Source organism: Lissotriton vulgaris, chromosome 11 (genome assembly GCF_964263255.1).
Source record: "Lissotriton vulgaris chromosome 11, aLisVul1.2, whole genome shotgun sequence".
Taxonomy (NCBI): Eukaryota; Metazoa; Chordata; class Amphibia; order Caudata; family Salamandridae; genus Lissotriton; species Lissotriton vulgaris.
The window spans coordinates 853,875,086-853,894,310 of NC_141699.1; the positions used below are offsets into that span (position 1 = coordinate 853,875,086).

Sequence of the window (19,225 nt, forward strand, 5' to 3'; positions counted from 1 at the left end):
AATACGATGAACCTCTTCAGACTCTAATATAACCTTAGATACAATCAGTGTAAACAGACACTCACAGACTGTCACTCATCCATGGAGTTACTCACACACCTAGTCAGTTATGCAAAGAATCATTCACACCTCCATTTCCTCAACTATACAGTTAAACAAACTTTACTTATTCAAACATATACTAACACATATTTACTCTCTTATACAATCCCTGATACAAGTTCACAATGATCCATACAGCCACTCATACATTCACTGGCTCTTATGCACAGTTATTTATATATGTCAACTCTTACATGTACTGTGTTTTACATATGTACTTACTTTGACATGTAGCACTGAGATATCCATTCACTCACCAATACACTCATGCACACAGTCAACCGCCCATACAGCTGTTTCCACATGCACTTTTGAACCCATACATCTAGTGAATCAACTGCTCACACATCTATGCACAGAGTTATACACCTCCCAGCCACCCACACACACACTCAGTCTCCCATACAAATATTTGGGCAACCAATGAATATCCCATATAGTTACTCATATAGCTACTTATCAACACATGCAGCAGTTTACAGAACAACAGACATAATAATGCACAAATTAAGACAGTTTAGTCACTAACCCATGCACTCAGTGAGACACATTTAATCACTCACTCATACAGTCAGTCATGCACCTACTAAATCCTTCATCCAGACACTTATACATCCACTCATTCTTCAATATGTAAGACATATTTACACTTTACAGAAACATACAGTCACTGGATGTTGTCATCAGTGATGTCATCAGTGATGTCACTGACCATGTCATGAATGATGTAATATGTGACATCATCAGCAGTGGATTGCGGGTGCGCGATATATAGTTAGCGCAACTAACTATATATGGAATTTCAATGGTTTTATGCGAGTAAAATAAGGTTTTGTAAATGCAAATCCCTAACTATATATGGTCTATAACCTATGGTTTTTTCAGTGAATTTTCAAGGTTTTGTAAATGCAAATTCCTAACTATATATGGTCTATAACCTATGGTTTTTTCTGTGAATTTCATTGGTTTTTTAAAAGCTAACATCTATAGCTGTAAAATGTATTCTTCTTTAAATCTTAAAATATATTTTAGATGTTTATTAATAATTTTTTTTTTAATATTTTTTTTCTTCGCTTCCAGTTCGCGAACCGGGAAGCTTTCCGTTAGCTCATCTTGATGCCGCGACCTAGTCCGCGAACCGGTAAACGTTACGTTAGCGCAACTGTGACGCGTCGCGGAAGCGCGACGTATCACATTGTCGCGTAATGCGCATAATGACGCGCCGCGTTAGCGCTCCCGGAAGTGCTCCGGACCGCGAACCGGAAGCGATCCGGGACGCGGCGCGCACCGCGTAACGTAAGCGGAACAGGTCATGTGACTTGTTTATCAAAGTTTTCATTGGTTCATTTCACTTTTGGTTTCCAAATGATGTATGACTAGGTCATGTGACCTAAAAATAACACTTTTCATTGGTTCAGAACTTTTGCTTTTCCCAAATCATGTAAACCCCTCCTTCTTTCCTCACTCTGACTTTCATCTTGGTGAGAGAAAGACCATTTTCCTGGAGTTTAGCAATGGCTTCTATACTTGCTGCAGCTGGTGCACCCCCACCACCACCTCCACCTCCTCATAAGAAGAGAGGACCACCAAGTCAATTCATCTCCAACAGAGAGGAGGAAGAGGAGGAACAAGAAGAAGAGGATAGAGATGAACCACAATTTATACAGGAGTTGCCCTGTGTTTCTAAAAGGAAAACAAGTTTCATATGGCAGTTTTTTTCCATCCCTCCAGGGGACAAGAAGGTCAATGCTAAATATGCCACCTGCCTCATCTGTAAATACAGATTGTCTAGAGGCACAGAGAAAAAATATAGTATGGGCAACTATACTATGCATCGCCATATGGCCAGGTGGCATCCCTTAAACTACAGCCGGGCAGAGTTGCGTGACCTAGAAGATAATCCCCCGACAACTCCTGTGGCCAGATCTACGTCAACTATATCTTTGACAGGAAGAGAGGCACAGGAAACTGTGCCAAACATTCAGCCAAATTTCAAACATATGAAGTTTACCTGTATATATTGTGGTGCAATGCTCTCATATGGGAACATGAGCGTCAAGTTGATCAATATGGTGTACGAAAACCATAAGTGCCCTAACGCACCCAAGCAGTAATTTTTTTTTTGCTCCTGTTGAGCCCTTTTCAATGCCTGTTTTTTTGTTGTTTCCCCTCCATAAAAAACACAAAATAAAACATAAAACTGTTCTAAAAATACAAAAAAATCAAAAAATGTTCAGAAAAAAAAATAAATAAATAAAACAACAAAAACAAAAAAAAAAAGTTCTTTTCAGAACTACCTCCCCTTTCAAATAAAATTGCTAGAATGTTTATCACTCTGGCAAGCTCTATTTCTTTTGGTTCGCTTTCCCGTTCGCTGCCCAGTTCGCGAACTTGAAGCGAACCAAAAAAATATTTTTTTTAAAAAAAGAAGAGTTAGTATAAGGGAAGTAAACAGAGAGTAATGTTAAAAGAAAGACAGCTATAGGGAGTAAACCAGAGATACTGTTTAATAGATCTATTTATTAATTCAGGATGACGATAAGGTGTGATCTGTCCTGAGGTTTGTTTAAGGTGAGACCTACTCAGGGTTACAGATCAATTTTACACTTGTTGAAGAATACAGAGCAGATAATGCATGTGAAGGCCTACCAATGAAGTAAGTCATGTCCTCTTATTATATCATTCATGACATGGTCAGTGCCATCATCAGCAGTGCATTGCGGGTAAAAAGAGTAGAAAACATTTACCTTATAATTCTTGTTACCTTTTTAAAATATTTTTTCATACTTTCAATCTGTAAAAGAGAGAACAAACAATTCCAAAAATATTAAAACATGTATTTAAAAATTAGAAAAGACAAAGGAAAAGGTTCAAGAACAAACAGTTTTTCAACAACTTTGACATTTACAGAAGCCTCTGCTTCTCTACGTCCCCTACACAATCCTAAACATATATATTTTAAACAAACTGTATCTTGATGTTGATGAACTGAGGCCTATTTTGGAACATGGTGCTTCTTTTGCACTGCTAATGTCTCACAATAGTGATGCAATAGCAGCGCAAAAAAGATGTAAAGCCATCATAAAATTGTGTCTAACATTTTAAATGATTGTTTCAGGATGCAAATAAGATGTGTGCTTTCAAGAGCTTTCTTTGAGGTGAGGCCTATTCATTTTTTTTTTAAAAAAACAGTACCCAGAAGTACAGCACTGTAAGCATTAAAATTGACACTTACAGAAGACTCAGTTTCTCCATATCTACCTCACATTTCTAAATGTATATCATAAGTACAAAAAGCAGAACATTAATTATACATGTTAAATGGTTTATTTTTGCTGTTCTCAGAATGTATCAAATTTCACTTAAATCAGTGACTTGAAGGTATTCATCATGTAACAGCGGGGAAAAAAAACACAATCAAAATGATTGTGTTTAAAAAACCCATTCAACATAAGAAATCTGAATTCAAAACTCCTTAAAATTAACTTACTTTCAATGACGTCGAAGGATGTCCTATGAACAGCGTCCACTGTGTTGTGCTATAAATATTGTCAGCCCGCCACTTTCTGAAAGAAAACCTCCAACGATTCGAAAAATATGTTACATACAAGAAAACACTTCTCACATTCTACCACATGTTTCCACTTGGCCAAATCATGTTGCAGCTATTCACAAGTCTTGTAATTCTTCCAATCAAATCCCGTCATTTTCTATTTTCGCAACTTTCAAAAAGAAAACATTTAAGATAATTTTCACAATCCTGGACTACTAATATCTTACCCTTCTTTGTCACTCATGTTCTCCTTTTCCTATGACACTGATACTGCTTACTATGAAGCAGACTTACTTGCATCAGGTTTATATAGTCGGATTTTACAAAATGACATTATAATTAAAAGTTTTGGACCAATAATCTAGACAGCATTGCAGACTTACATTCCCTCAACTTCATGAACCTTTTGCAATTCTTCACAGGAAATCCCGAGATTCTTTCTTTAAAATTTTGGTTTTAAAAACACCAGGTAAGAATTTTTAAGGTCAAACGGCAATTTTTTTTTGAAAGTTACAACGGAATCATTGCAGAATGACCAGCCGTTTCGAGACTTTAAATAAGCTGTATAATGTCCTGAAGTTGTTGAAGGACCATCGTGATAGATAATTGCTACAGTTACAAAAGTCCTCCCTGATATTGACAGCTGAGAAGCCACAAAATTTTTTATTAAAGTTGACAATTTTGATCCATCAGGCCTACATCGTTGCATCATTAAAATAACATACTGTCCATATCTACGTATAAGTAATGTTGACATCATTTCAGATTTACATTGGCTACACTCCATGTTGTGATCCGCTGCATTTACTAGCTTATTAAAGGAGACTGATTTACTGTCTGGCAAAGTTAAATATATAAATCTTTCTGAGTCTACACTAGTAGTACTTGATACCCTACAATTCTCGCAGTCATGCTGCCATTGATAAGAAAGCCCAAACAGGTGATCTACATCTACACCCTCATCTTGCAATATATCAAGCATATACATTAAAAACTCCTGACAATCTTGCTGATTATTTTCAGAGAAGTCTGTTTGACCTGAACATTCATCTAACAGATAACGAACTTCAGACACACTTTCTACTTTTGTTCGATCAGTGCTACATTTCTCGAAAACAGAATTCAACAAACAGCATAAAATTTGTTCTGAATTCAACAGAATCTGTTCTTTTAAACTCTCTAGTGAAAAGAGAACATTAACCACTACATTTGCATAGCAGTTGACACCAGAACTGTTTTCAAATTGAAAACCGACAACATCTTCAACAGAATCCACTTTCTTTCTGCTAACAATTTTCGGTTCATTGACTTTTAGTCTTTTTGCAACAACCTCCCTACTATTACTGCTATTTCTACGTTTCCGGCCTACCACACGTTTCTCAAACAAAGGATATTGAGGCAAATGTGGCGCATACTCTCTTCTTAACCTATTGTATTCCTTAACACAATCTAGATCTGCACAAATGTTTGTGACATCACAGTCAATCAAGTACAATCCCGATAAAGTTCTAACTCGTGACAATGCCACATATGCCATACCCTCCTTGAACACAGAACTGCCAATATTCACCAATGCACAGTCAACACTTAAACCTTGCGATTTATGGATTGTCACCGCATATGCCAAGCAAACAGGAAACTGTTTACGGCGAACATATAAGTCTTTAACAAGCAAAAACCTAGCAGAACAACGACCAATTTGCTGTACTTCCTCAATGCCATCAAATGTAATTCTTAAAAATTCTACTCCATCTCTATTTCTGTATTTCTCAAAATCAACAACATTACCCATTGATCCATTTACCAGACCTCTTTCTACATGTAAATTCCTTCTCAAAATGATTCGGCAATTTAAACACACATTCAAAGTCTTTTCAAAACCCGCTGTTTTAGATATAGTCTTCTCTAATGAATCCAATTTTGATTTCAAATTGTCTGACAAAATAATTGTTGATCCCATATGCTCTAATTTGTCGATAGCTTCAAGTTTCACAATCTCTTGCTTTTCTAAATTCAACATTTTGTTGTTGAAGATGGCACATTCTGCAAGAGTTGGCATGAGACATATCCCGGATTTCTTCTCAGTAATTTTCTGAAAAATATTCTCAGGCACAATCTCTTGTTTGGGATATAAATTTGACAGTAATCGTGCATTTAAAGCTTCTTTCCCATGCTCGGTCACTTTTCCAATTCTAATATCTTGTAGAATATTCTTGTAATCTTCATCCTTTGCCTGACGCATATTTTGATGCAGTTCAGCATAATTGAAGTTTAACCATATATTGACGTTGCCAATGCTCCCTAGGCACTTCCTGGTATCTTCATGCGTGAGTATTTTGAACACAGGTTGACCTTTTACTGGTGTCAGCTGCAGAAGATCTCCGAAAACAATGATGTGTTTCCCACCAAATAACACATCATATTCAGTTTTAAGTACTTCTTGCATTCTCAAATGCACAAAGGCAAGCATGACATTGGAAACCATGCTTACTTCGTCAATGATAAGTAGTTTCATTTTCCTCAAGACTCTTGAAACTTCACAGCAAGCATCTCCAGATAACTTGTTGTATTGTAATTTGTTGTCATGCTCCACCGGCAGCATCAGTAGACGATGCAAAGTAATACCTTTAATGTTATGTGCTGCCAGTCCAGTAGGAGCGGTGACAACACAAGACAGCGATGACTCAGTCCTTTCCTGCAAATAACAAGAGATTGCTTTAATGAGGAAACTTTTTCCAGTTCCCGCTTCTCCACTCACATACAGTTGAACAGGCTTCAACGATGTACATGAGCACTTGTTCTTCTCATGACTTAATCCGTGCTCAATTTCCTTGGTAACTTCATCATATATTTTCCTCTGCTCAACGTTGAGTTGTTTTTCCAAGTCTTCTAAGTTAACTGAATCCTCCTGAGCATGTGCCATGGCTCTTTCTACTTCATTCATAGCAGTGGCAGCTTCATTTTCGATAATAGGTCCTCCAAGTGGATCTTGACTCAATGAAACAGAACTCTGACTGTCCTGAGAACTGTCTCTGGCAATCTCGGCTGCAATCGTTGCTTCCTGCTCAATTTCCAAAGTTAGCATTTCTTGATATTTAGAAAAAGCAGGACATTCTATGGACTCCTTGGCTGCATTGAAAGAGTCTTCGTAACAGAGGAAATCTCCAAGCAGTTCCTCTTCTGCACGCCAAGGCTTGAAAAGTTGCAAAAGTGCTAAATAAAAAAACTCCTTTCTTTCTGGAGATTCGCCACTCAATTTTCGATGGTTTACTAATTGGCATTTTCTTTGCTTGACCAGGCATCCCTCACTTCCAATTACAGCATACACTCCTTTCTCAATATCTTCTTTGATGTTCCTCTTGAATATATAATTTTGGAGAACCTCATATAGACAAACATTCTCAAGGTGACTGCTTCGATTTGGATAATATGTATCCAACATGTTGGTCTTCAAAATGTCGGTACTGTTTGGTTCCTTTTCTGCCAAATACTCAATTTCCCGGACAGGTTTTAGAACTCGATTTCGCGTTGCAGCAAGACCAAGACTCGCCCAAACGAGACTCCTGGATTTGGCATAGAGACTTGCTGAAGACAATCGATCAGAACATTCGTAAGCTCCGATTTCTCGATGCGACAACATCTTTAGACTGAAACTGTACAACTTCTTGCTGAGGCTCTTTTCATGGGAAATGTCCTCCCACATATCCTTCAGTTCAGTCTTTTCTTTTTTGGTGATGTAAGATGTCACATACCGAGCCACAGCCATACAGTTGTCAGCCACAAACTGTATATCCATGTTAGCATTCCACATGGACAAAATCACTGGGTTGTAGTCATTGATGTACTTGGACTCTTCATTCCTTTTCAAATTGTATGTATTCTTGGGTGATTTCCTCATCACATTATGTCGCAGCGAAGACATCAAACTGTTCACTCTTCCTTTAGAAATCACTGGTCGTGGAAAGTTGAAACGACATTTGGTGTAGAACTTGTCCTTGTTTCTGAATTTACGACGACAGTACTTTCCACAACGATGGCTTTGGAAACGTAGAACTTGTTCTCTTAGACTTTTCTTCTCCGTTGCGTTTGGAACAGCACACGTAGAATACTGTTCTATGAAATTCATCACTAAGTCATCTGGATCTGTTCCAAATTTAGGTGCATCCTTGATCCACAACAACATATGTATATGAGGGGCACCTCTTGCTTGGTACTCCTTTCTCCAGAAGAAATCCAACACCTCTCCAAGAGGTGGATTCTTTTTATTTGTGATGAAAGACATCATAGCTTCAAATCGATGATTGAAGTACCTGCATACATTCACTGGATCCAAAGAACACAGTTCTCCAGGTGTCTTGAATTCAATGTTTTCAATATTTCCATTTGCCTCTCGTAGAAATTCAAGTAAGTCTTCCCAGCCATACTCGGCACAGCTCAGAGTGAGGAACCATGTTGGAGTTCCTAAGTTCCTCAGCATACATTTTAAATCACCATGACGACGGTACCAGTACTCATTAGTACCACGCTGACACGCCATGAGATTAATTAAGTGAGAATCCAAAATACTGTCTTGGACATTGACTTTATGCATAAAGTCACTTGCCGAGATGTTTTGCATCTGTATACCACTTTTTAAAATGTGGTTCACTGCATATGATAGTCCTGACAGATCGCTTTCAAACAAGAGATGAAACAAATAGGGAATGCATTGCCGAAACCTAGGATCTTCTGCATACAATTGTAAAGTCCGGTATTCAGACGCAGGAATTTGATGAGGTCGCTCATCATATCTTCCTCCTTGACCTGTGGGAAATAGCTGTGGGAAACACCGAGCTTCCAAACTTTCCTCCCAAACACTAATGGGACTCCCTTTGGCTTGTTTCATTTGAAACAACTCAATTGCATTCCCCATGACTTCCTTGGAATGCAAAGGATGAACACTATAATGTTCATATATTTCTTCACTATTAGACACCTCTACTTTCTCAATTTGGCCAGCACACAAAACGCTATCCTCTTCATCACTTACTTCCTCTTCTGCAACATATACATTCTTATAGTACTTATTATTTTTCTTCAAATACAAAGTTGCATTTTTCACTTTCCTAACATCCACTAAATCTTGCCATATTTTCTTATTCTTTGTCGGAACCCCATTAACCAAGATAACCAGAGGTTCCTCTTCCACTTTCTCAACTCCAATTGTGTTAATGTTTTTGTTCAAATCTAGAGGCAAATAAACAACTCTTCCCTTTAATCCTCTCTGTAAATCTGCTGGAGGCAACTTCCCTGTCTTTGGCTCCATTCTTACAATAGCCTGAAAGGGATGGATACTTTGAATCAAAATAGATTCATAAGTATTTAAATCCTTCAATTCAGAAGGAATCTCAACCAATTCAAGATTATTATGAACCGCCCTAGCAGGCATCTGGTTTTGGTTTAATTTGTTACAACAATAAGTACACACACGTTGGTCCACTCCCAAATCAAAACAATTTTCTACCATCAAGTATGTGGCAAAATCCTTCCATTCACTATTATTTTCCCTTTCACTTTTTGCATATAAATCCACTAACTTAGTCTGATTCTTATAATAAGTGCGTCGACAACATACACAAGTGAAATTAGGCCTCTCACTTGATTTCATCTGAAACGTGGCAATTTCCTTCTGAAAATAATCTGTACTGGAAACCTGTACATTATCTTCAACATTACCCTCTACTTCAAGGTCAATTTGAACATTCTCATCTTTACTACCAAAGTAACAAAACTCAATTTCTTCACAAATATTCTTCACATCTATTTCAGAACCATGCAAAAGAGCAGCACATAATTGTTTAAGCATAATTGCAGGACTCTTAGCATAATACAACATTCTCACTAATTTTCTCACTTTATTATGATGCACTGCTAGCATCCTGAAATGATGAAAAACACTCTGGCATACTCTCCTGGAAAGACAAGCCAGTGAATGACCACGCAAACCTGTCATTTGTCTCACTCTGCAAGGATCTAAATCTTGCAACAACTTCATTTTCTGCTTCAAACTTTTCTTATTAAATGTCCGTATAAAATCACAAAGTAAATTGATGGAAACCTGTCGCACACTGCAAATAGAACTACACTTCCAAATGTACACAGGACCCTTAGGACGTCTTCCTAAAACCTCATCACTTAGCGCTTCTTCTGTCTCTGTTGTCACAAGTTGTTCTTTTTCAACTGGACAACCATCCTTCACTTCATAAGCTCGACCACTGGTGTCAACTGCAAACACCAAATCATTATCCTGAAAATAACTCTCCTCATTAAAAAATGCCTCACAACTTGAACTATGCATCCATTCTCCGGAAAAAACTTCACAAAAGTTAGTACGATTTACTACTCTCTTCCATCTACTTTTTGTTTTGAAATCAGAAATTACCTTGCTTAGTTTCCTAATTCTATTGATTACCAAAATAAACAACTTTCGCTTAATTTCAAAAGCATGATCAATAATTTTCTCTACATTTTTCTTCTTCTTATAAAATTCCGCTTTCTGTTGGCCTTTCTTTTTAATATTTTTCAATAAATTAACTAATATCCTATTACGGAACATTCGATTTCGAATGTCCCTAAACTGTTGTTTCCTTCTACTATCATGCACAGAGTTATCTCTTCCTCTACCAGTAACATTTGTGATGGGTCTCTCCTTTCCATTTAAATTACTTTTCTTTTTGTGGACTGAAACATTTTTTTGAGCAAAACTTTTTTTACTACAAATATTTCTTAAGAATGATTTCGTGCTCTTACCCGGACCTTTCTTGGTGTTTTGACAAGTATTTGGGGAAGAGGACTGCTGCAATAAAACATCATCCTGCTGTCTTTGACGTTTTCTAGCCTTTCTTATTCTACTTTTTGTAGGCATTTTCCAAACTATGAAAGAATCTGCAGTTGAATCTGTGGAAAAATATAATATAAAATGTTATTAACCACTATTACCAAACAGTAAATAAATAACAGTCATCTAAAACTTAATGCCCTACTAATTATTTAACATAGCAAATGTTTTCCACCAGCACTGCATCACAAAAATGACACTCAATGGTACAAAACAGGCATACAACAATCATAAATCACTCCCTAATATTTTAAATGATTAATTCAGGATGACGATAAGATGTAGCCTATCTAAAGATTTGTTTAGGCCCAGATCTTTAGACTGGGGTGAATGTGTGTCATTGATCCACATTCAGTCCATCACCTGTTTTGTTTATTTGAGGTGAGGCCAACACATGGTTGCAGATAAGATTTTCACTGAAAAAAACCAAGGAAAAAAAACATGTGAAGGCCTACCAATGAAGTAAATCATTAAATGAAAACCAATACATTTCTGGAAATATGCACTGCTAGTGCTTCATAAGATGTTTTGGGTCATATTTATAAGGCATTTGAGTGTCTATTATGCTATTTTACGTTCTTCATGGTGCAAATTTATTGTAAATACGCTCCCACCTGCGGTTGGCAAATTTAGATTTTGATTATGGGAGTTACATAGACATGTTAATAATTTCCCAAAAATGGTGTATGACCCCAAACAACCTTTGAAGCAAATTCTCTTAGCCATGTTATCCACCTCCCATTGGATAACATGGCTAAGAAGTGCTTGCAAATGGGAAAAAAAGTCAGCGATATTCATGCATTTTCCAGCAAATGCTCTTAGCCATGTTATCCACTTCCTATTAAATAACATGGCTAAGAACTGCTCAGGGCCCCATGAGGAACGCTTTCCATTTAAAAAGGGAAAAATAACATCAAAGACACTAAAATGCCTTCTAAATATGACCCCAAAACAACCTATGAAGCTCTAACAGTACATATCCTGAAATTTAATTGATTTCAAAATTCGTTTTTAAACACAGCATATAAATCAATTGTATACCTGCATTCATGAAGAAATGACTAAAAATGTCCTTGAGACACATGAAAGTGTTTTCTGGAATGCCCTAGCACCATTTTTGGGACACTATTAACATGGCTAGGTAACTCCCATAATCAAAATCTAAATTTGCCAAGCGCAAGTGGGAGCGTATTTACAAGACACTTGCCCCAAGAGGAACGCTTTCCATTTAAAAAGGTAAACATAACATCAAAGACACTAAAATACCTTCTAAATATGACCCCAAACAACCTATGAAGCTCTAAAAGTACATATCAAGAAATGTAATTGTTTATCACAAATGCGATTAAAAACGGCCGCAATGCATGAATATCGCTGAAAAGTCAACGATATTCATGCATTATCCAGCAAATGCTCTTAGCCATGTTATCCACCTCCCATTGGATAACATGGCTAAGAACTGCTCGCAAATGCGAAAAAAAACGGCCGCAATGCATGAATATCGCAGAAAAGTCAGTGATATTCATGCATTTTCCAGCAAATGCTCTTAGCCATGTTATCCACCTCCCATTGGATAACATGGCTAAGAACTGCTCGCAAATGCGAAAAAAAACGGCCGCAATGCATGAATATCGCAGAAAAGTCAGCGATATTCATGCATTTTCCAGCAAATGCTCTTAGCCATGTTATCCACTTCCTATTAAATAACATGGCTAAAAACTGCTCAGGGCCCCATGAGGAACGCTTTCCATTTAAAAAGGGAAAAATAACATCAAAGACACTAAAATGCCTTCTAAATATGACCCCAAACAACCTATGAAGCTCTAACAGTACATATCCAGAAATTTAATTGATTTCAAAATTCGTTTTTAAACACAGCATATAAATCAATTGTATACCTGCATTCATGAAGAAATGACTAAAAATGTCCTTGAGACACATGAAAGTGTTTTCTGGAATGCCCTAGCACCATTTTTGGGACACTATTAACATGGCTAGGTAACTCCCATAATCAAAATCTAAATTTGCCAAGCGCAAGTGGGAGCGTATTTACAAGACACTTGCCCCATGAGGAACGCTTTCCATTTAAAAAGGTAAACATAACATCAAAGACACTGAAATGCCTTCTAAATATGACCCCAAACAACCTATGAAGCTCTAACAGTACATATCAAGAATTGTAATTGTTTATCACAAATGCGATTAAAAACGGCCGCAATGCATGAATATCGCTGAAAAGTCAACGATATTCATGCATTATCCAGCAAATGCTCTTAGCCATGTTATCCACCTCCCATTGGATAACATGGCTAAGAACTACTCGCAAATGCGAAAAAAAACGGCCGCAATGCATGAATATCGCTGAAAAGTCAGCGATATTCATGCATTTTCCAGCAAATGCTCTTAGCCATGTTATCCACCTCCCATTGGATAACATGGCTAAGAACTGCTCGCAAATGCGAAAAAAAAAACGCCCACAATGCATGAATATCGCAGAAAAGTCAGCAATATTCATGCATTTTCCAGCAAATGCTCTTAGCCATGATATCCACTTCCCATTAAATAACATGGCTTAGAACTGCTCAGGGCCCCATGAGGAACACTTTCCATTTAAAAAGGTAAACATAACATCAAAGACACTAAAATGCCTTCTAAATATGACCCCAAACAACCTATGAAGCTCTAACAGTACATATCAAGAAATGTAATTGATTTGAAAATTCGTTTTTAAACACAGCATATAAATCAATTGTATACCTGCATTCAAGAGGAAAGGACTGAAAATGTCCTAGAGACACAGAAAAACGTTTTCTTGAATGCCCTACCACCATTGTTTGGACATTATTAACATGGCTATGTAACTCCCATAATCAAAATCTAAATTTGCAAAGCACAAGTGGGAGCGTATTTACAAGACACTTGCCCCATGAGGAACACTTTACATTTTAAAAGGAAAACATAACATCAAAGACACTCAAATGCCTTATAAATATGGCTCAAAACAACCTATGAAGCTCTAGCAGTACATATCCAGAAATGTAATTGATTTCTTAAATCGTTTTTAAAAACAACATATCTGTTTCAGCTTACATAACAGACCATGGAATGGGCTCCATGTACCACAATAACTTGTGTTACTGCATGCCAGAATGCTACACCGAATATGCAATTACAATTTCTCAAAGAAACTAATTCTATTAGTATATCACTAGAGACAAAACCACATTTTAAAAACACAGCTTTCTTCATCATTTTCTCCTTAAATCATACTATTCTCTATCTAAATTAAATAAATCTTTTCTCACCTTAGCAAATATTTTTTGAGTTTTGAAAACAGTCTCAGAAATACACCAAATTGTCTTCAGCAGAAGAAAAAGGATGCACTCCAAAGGCTGCAGCTATTGAAAGCACAGAAATACAGATATTCATTTCACATATCTCTCATATTAGCCAATCATACCTCTTCCCTCACTTTTTTCAAATCAAAACCCTTCCCCCCTCTGCCCTCTCTGCCTTGTTTCCATAGCAACCACCTCCTGGAAGACCTCTCATGTTTGCAAATTCACACAACAATGTTTCAATTGAACTCTGAACTCTCAGTGCACCTGCGTATCCAGTGCAATCTTTCATTAAATGTTTCTTCCTTGACCATTCAAATTACATGTTTCAAAGAACACATCCATGCACCCTAACTTTCTGTTTTCAGAAATGGAAATGCACCAATCACTGCTAATGAATCATTAGCATTGGAAATCCACAGTTTTTTTTCTTTAGAAACTCCTACTGTTTCAACTGCCCTTTCATTACCACACTTCATCTGACTGCAGAACAACCTTCTCCCACCATGTTTAAGGTCTGGATTGTTGGACATAGTTACATCCACTGGGCTCAAAGGTATGCTGAGAACAGAAATTTACCTAACCTCAATTTACAAGATGTGGAAATTAAGTGGTTGGGCCAAAGAGGATTAAAATGTCACCAATTGATACCATTGGTGAAAACCTTTATGCATTTGCCAAAACCTGACCTGTTAATAGTGCACTGTGGAGGTAATGATTTGGGCACTTTGACAGGGGTAGGTCTGGAAATGCTTTTAAAGGACACCTTTGAGCAATTAATGGCACTTTTTCCTCAAACTGCCTTGGTATATTCCAATATATGCCAAAGACAGAAATGGAGGTGGTCCAACCAATTTTGTCCACAAATTGAGAAAGCGAGGAAGCATGTAAACAAATCTGTTTCAGCTTTCATGAGAGACCATGGAATGGGCTCTCTGTACAACAATAACTTGCGTTACTACATGCAAGATATCTACAGAGGAGATGGAGTTCACTTCTCAGATGAGGGCAACAGAATTTTCATTCTGAATTTAAGACTGTGCATTGGTACCTACTTATAAGTACCTAAATGTACCATAAACCCAAAAGCTCTTCTCAGAGCTACCCTTCATCTGATCACTCACAATTATTATTTTTTTCTAACTTTTTTCACTAATTTTCCACAAAATACGCTCCCCGGGGCGCTACCCGGTTCGCGAACCGAAAGCTAACGTCGCGGAATTTTTTAAAAAAATGTTTTTTTCCGCACATATAAGCCTCCTCAGCCACCCTCAGAAAACCTAGAGGGTCAAGATAAGTCTACCATGACCCCTTCTACCCATTCTAAACATTATTTGCCCTCCATCTTGTATCTTAATGCGACCGAAACACAAAATGGTGGACTCCCGTGACGCTTAAGGTTCGCGAACCGGGCCGCTTCCCGGAAAGCGGTCCTAAAAAAAAGGTGGGAAAGTAATTTACAGAAAAACGACTAGAGACACTCTCACCAAATATAGATTAGCTCATACTACATAACAATCCCTTTCATTTTCACAAATTTGATTGAAATTCCATTTAGCCATTAAGCCTGTAGACCTCTCTAAGTACCGTGAGGTAAATTACTTCACAAAACACATCTGAAGTGTTGGAATTGACAACCAATGAAAATGTTACTTTCATTTTCTACTTTTATTACCTGACATTTGATTGGTTATATACCTGTATATATATAAAGGAAGAGAAGGAAACACAGCCATTTTGACTACTACTTCTTGTTGTACCTCACATTTCAATAGCTTCCAAAAACTTCAACTTCTTTGTGAAGGTAAGTTATAATTTCTAAAAATGAAATATATTGTGCACTATAACTTAATATAGTAGACTTTTTCTGCTAGATATACACTATCCCTCTGTAGTAGTAATGTATTTAGATAGACTTCTCTGTTATAGTTATGAATGGAGTTAGGCTTGTCTTGGTTACATCACATACACTTTTTTATAGTCCTATTTCCACTCTGCTACTATACACTGCCAAAAGATAAATTCACTGATAAAAACTGACTATCTAAAATTAATCCCAACATTGCCCTATCTCTACTAATATATATTTTTTTAATCCAAATTTCAGGCAAAATGGAAGGCGAGCAGCAAGTTTCTTTTGAGATGGACCTGCAAGAGAGCAGCCAGGAATTGATTGAACAAATTGACATGGAATTTATGGATGAAAGCTTGGATAATGAACTGCTGCAATGTGTCCAAGCAGTAGATGCCCTCCTTGCAAATGAGGACATTTTACAACCTCACAGATTGCAAAGAATATTTCAAGAAAATAATGACATTTCAGACACTGAAATGTTAGAAAGTTTAATAAATTATGAAAAACAATCAAAATAAAAAAAAACTTTAAAAAAACAAAAACAAAAAAAAACGAACAAAAACAACAAATAATTAACATACAGTATTAGAAAAGTCTATCATTCTTTTATCCTTAAAGTTCGCTGCCCAGAACGCTTTCCGGTTCGCGAACTTGGCGCTTACCACGCAAAAAAAAAATTTTTTTTTTTTTTTTTGGACCCTCCTAGGCCCTTTTAAAACCTCCACATAAAACCTAGGGGGTCAACGAGGATCTACTATGCCCCCTTATGGTAATTTCCCCCTTTGTTTTGGCCTCCTCTTGTCTCTCGATCCTACCGAGAGACAAGATGGCGGCCGCTCCGGACTGTTTAGAATGTTGACAGACACCGGAGGGCCAATCAGCTTCGCATCGCAAAGTTCCGATACGCGAAAGGTTCGCTAACCGGATCGCTGCCCGGAGCGCTGTTACAGATATATATCTTGATTTAAACGTTAATTTCTCAAAATCCACTGAAGCACATATATTGAGACCTAGCAAAGGCACATCGGGCTAACAGTCCCTACAATTTTGCCAAGTTTCGTGCAAATCCATTCAGCCGTTCGGGCTAAAAGTGAGTCCAACCGCCCTATGGAAATTAACATGGAAAAAACGCGTTTTGGGACCCCCCTTTTTTCTCGGCCCCCCCTCCACAAAACCCCCCCTAATTTTCAAGGGCTGCTCAGAAACAAAATGTGCCATTTTCCTGAAAATTTCAGCCAATTCCGTCCACAAACGCCAAAGTTATTAGGCATAGAATTTTCAGAAATCCCATAGGGAAAAAATCCTAACTATATATACCTACTGGCGACCGCCAGTAGGTAATATATATATATATATATATTTGTCCTTTCCACAAATCCACAGATCAGTTTATGTGCCAGTGTGGTCGTTGAGATATATATATATATATATATATATATATATATATATATATATATATATATATATATATATATATATATATATATATATATATATATATATATATATATATATATATATATATATATATATATATATATATATATATATATATATATATATATATATATATATATATATATATATATATCTCAACGACCACACTGGCACATAAACTGATCTGTGGATTTGTGGAAAGGACAAACGGGCTGGGGTGAATCCGTTAGCTGTAATGAGTCTGACACAGGACACCTGTAGGCTTTCAGAGGCACCAGACAGTTGGTAAACTGACTAGTTTGCCATTATGTCCCCATCTCCTTGAATGTAATGCATATAATTATATCTGTAATGTATGCACTCGCCAAGAACCAAATGGGAAAAACCTATTTTTAAAAATACCGTAATCTTGGCACACAGTCCAATATCAATGCACAATTTAAATTAAGCAATGACAAAACAAAGATTTCAAAACGTGCAATGAATCGAATTTAGCATGAACACAAAATATCAAATTTCCCGTGCGTGGGTGTGTGTCAACATGAAACCATAAATAGGCCTACAATGTACCAAAACAATCAAAGGCGTTCCGACAGACACAGGGTTACCTTAGCAACAAGATGAGGATGGTAGGTTTCAGGAAAAATGCCAGTTCCCGCACACCAGTATTGCTGGAAAACATTCGCCAATTTATGCAGCAGCCTCTGTTGCTAACCTGCTCTGGGAGCCTCCAGGAAGCCCAAGGTAGAGTGCAGAAATGTGGAAATTCCGCTGTCCCTAGGCAACAGGGGAAATCCTGGCTCTAGCATGCTTTTCTCCTGAGACAGCAAGTTCGAATTCTGCTGGGTCGAACTTTGATGGATGGCAAAATGAGTTAAGGTAGCCAATTACATCTTCCCATCACTTTACAAGTGTGCTCCCATCCGTGACTACTAAGCTTGATTCTTCTGAAGTCGGTAAATTAATTATCATCCCACTGGGACTAGAACACCCTATTTGCAACGCTTAAAAAATGGCAGAAGTATTGTTTGCAGTGTTCTATGACAATCGATTATTTTTGTATCCTCCCGGGTAGATAACATGAGCATTATTCCCCTATTAGTAGCATGTATTAAAATCCTAGTAATAGTGCTAAAATGAGCGCCTATACAAACCATTTGTGCCCATTACAGCGCAAGTGTTGATTTATAAGAAGGTAAAAATAGCGGTCGCTGTTTGCAGGTAGCAGCGAGGTCAAACGAATATAGCTTCGGAATTCAGCTTAAAAAGGTCCCTGGGCATCCTTTCACGCCGAACCACCTCTATCCCTGCCTAGGCATTATTGTGTTCTATACATTGTAGGCGCAGTGTTATCAACCGGTGGTGCCACCACGCTGTACAGAGCTCTGAGGCACAAACATAGCCCACAACTCTGTCTTCTGTCATCAACGGAGCATACATACATATGTGGGCATATGAGCGCTCGTGGCACCGACGGAACAATAGGATAAACTTCCACTCACCAGGTGTTTATCATCTGCACTGTTCCTCAGTGAAATGCGTGAAAGTGGCGCAGCTCGTCTGCCGCGCGCGGCGAGTGGCCACGTTCCTCCCACGTGGTTTATTTACCCTGGCGCTGATATGCGATCCTCGGGGGGAGCAGAGCGAAGCAGTCTCCCCCCGCGGATTTTCGCCCGGGTGGACGGACCCGGAGCAATGACGCGTTAGGACAGGGCGCGCGCGTAGATTGCTGCGTAGGAGTTTAGTCAGGGGAGAGGCGCCATGGGAGTTTACAGGCATAGGAGGCAGGAGTTTTTAGGCGAGGCAGGCGGTGAGAGCGTTTCTGCAGGCAGGGCGGTGTGTCGCTATTTACAAATTTTATTGTGTGTTTTTGTACGGTGCTGACTTTGTCAAGGGAAGCTGGAGTGCTTCACAGGGGGAACAGTGATTCATTATTTCTTTCTTTATTTGTGCAATGTGGTGTGGCGCATGCTTGGTTCGAGGGTGTCAGAGCGCTTTGCAGGGGAACTGGTTGAGAAATGTAGGGAATTTCGATTACATGGGTACATACAGGCATATAAAAA

At 37.9% G+C, this 19,225-nt stretch overlaps 1 protein-coding gene across 1 annotated transcript in view; it reads right to left on the minus strand.

The window, feature by feature from the left end:
- AMER3 (APC membrane recruitment protein 3) overlaps positions 1-18,790 on the minus strand; it is a 224,079-nt gene extending 205,289 nt beyond the window's left edge. Inside the window, exon 1 of the mRNA XM_086943984.1 lies at positions 18,665-18,790. The gene's annotated coding sequence lies outside the window, so the exon portion shown is untranslated. The remainder of the gene's footprint in view (positions 1-18,664) is intronic.
- Positions 18,791-19,225: the final 435 nt, after the last annotated feature.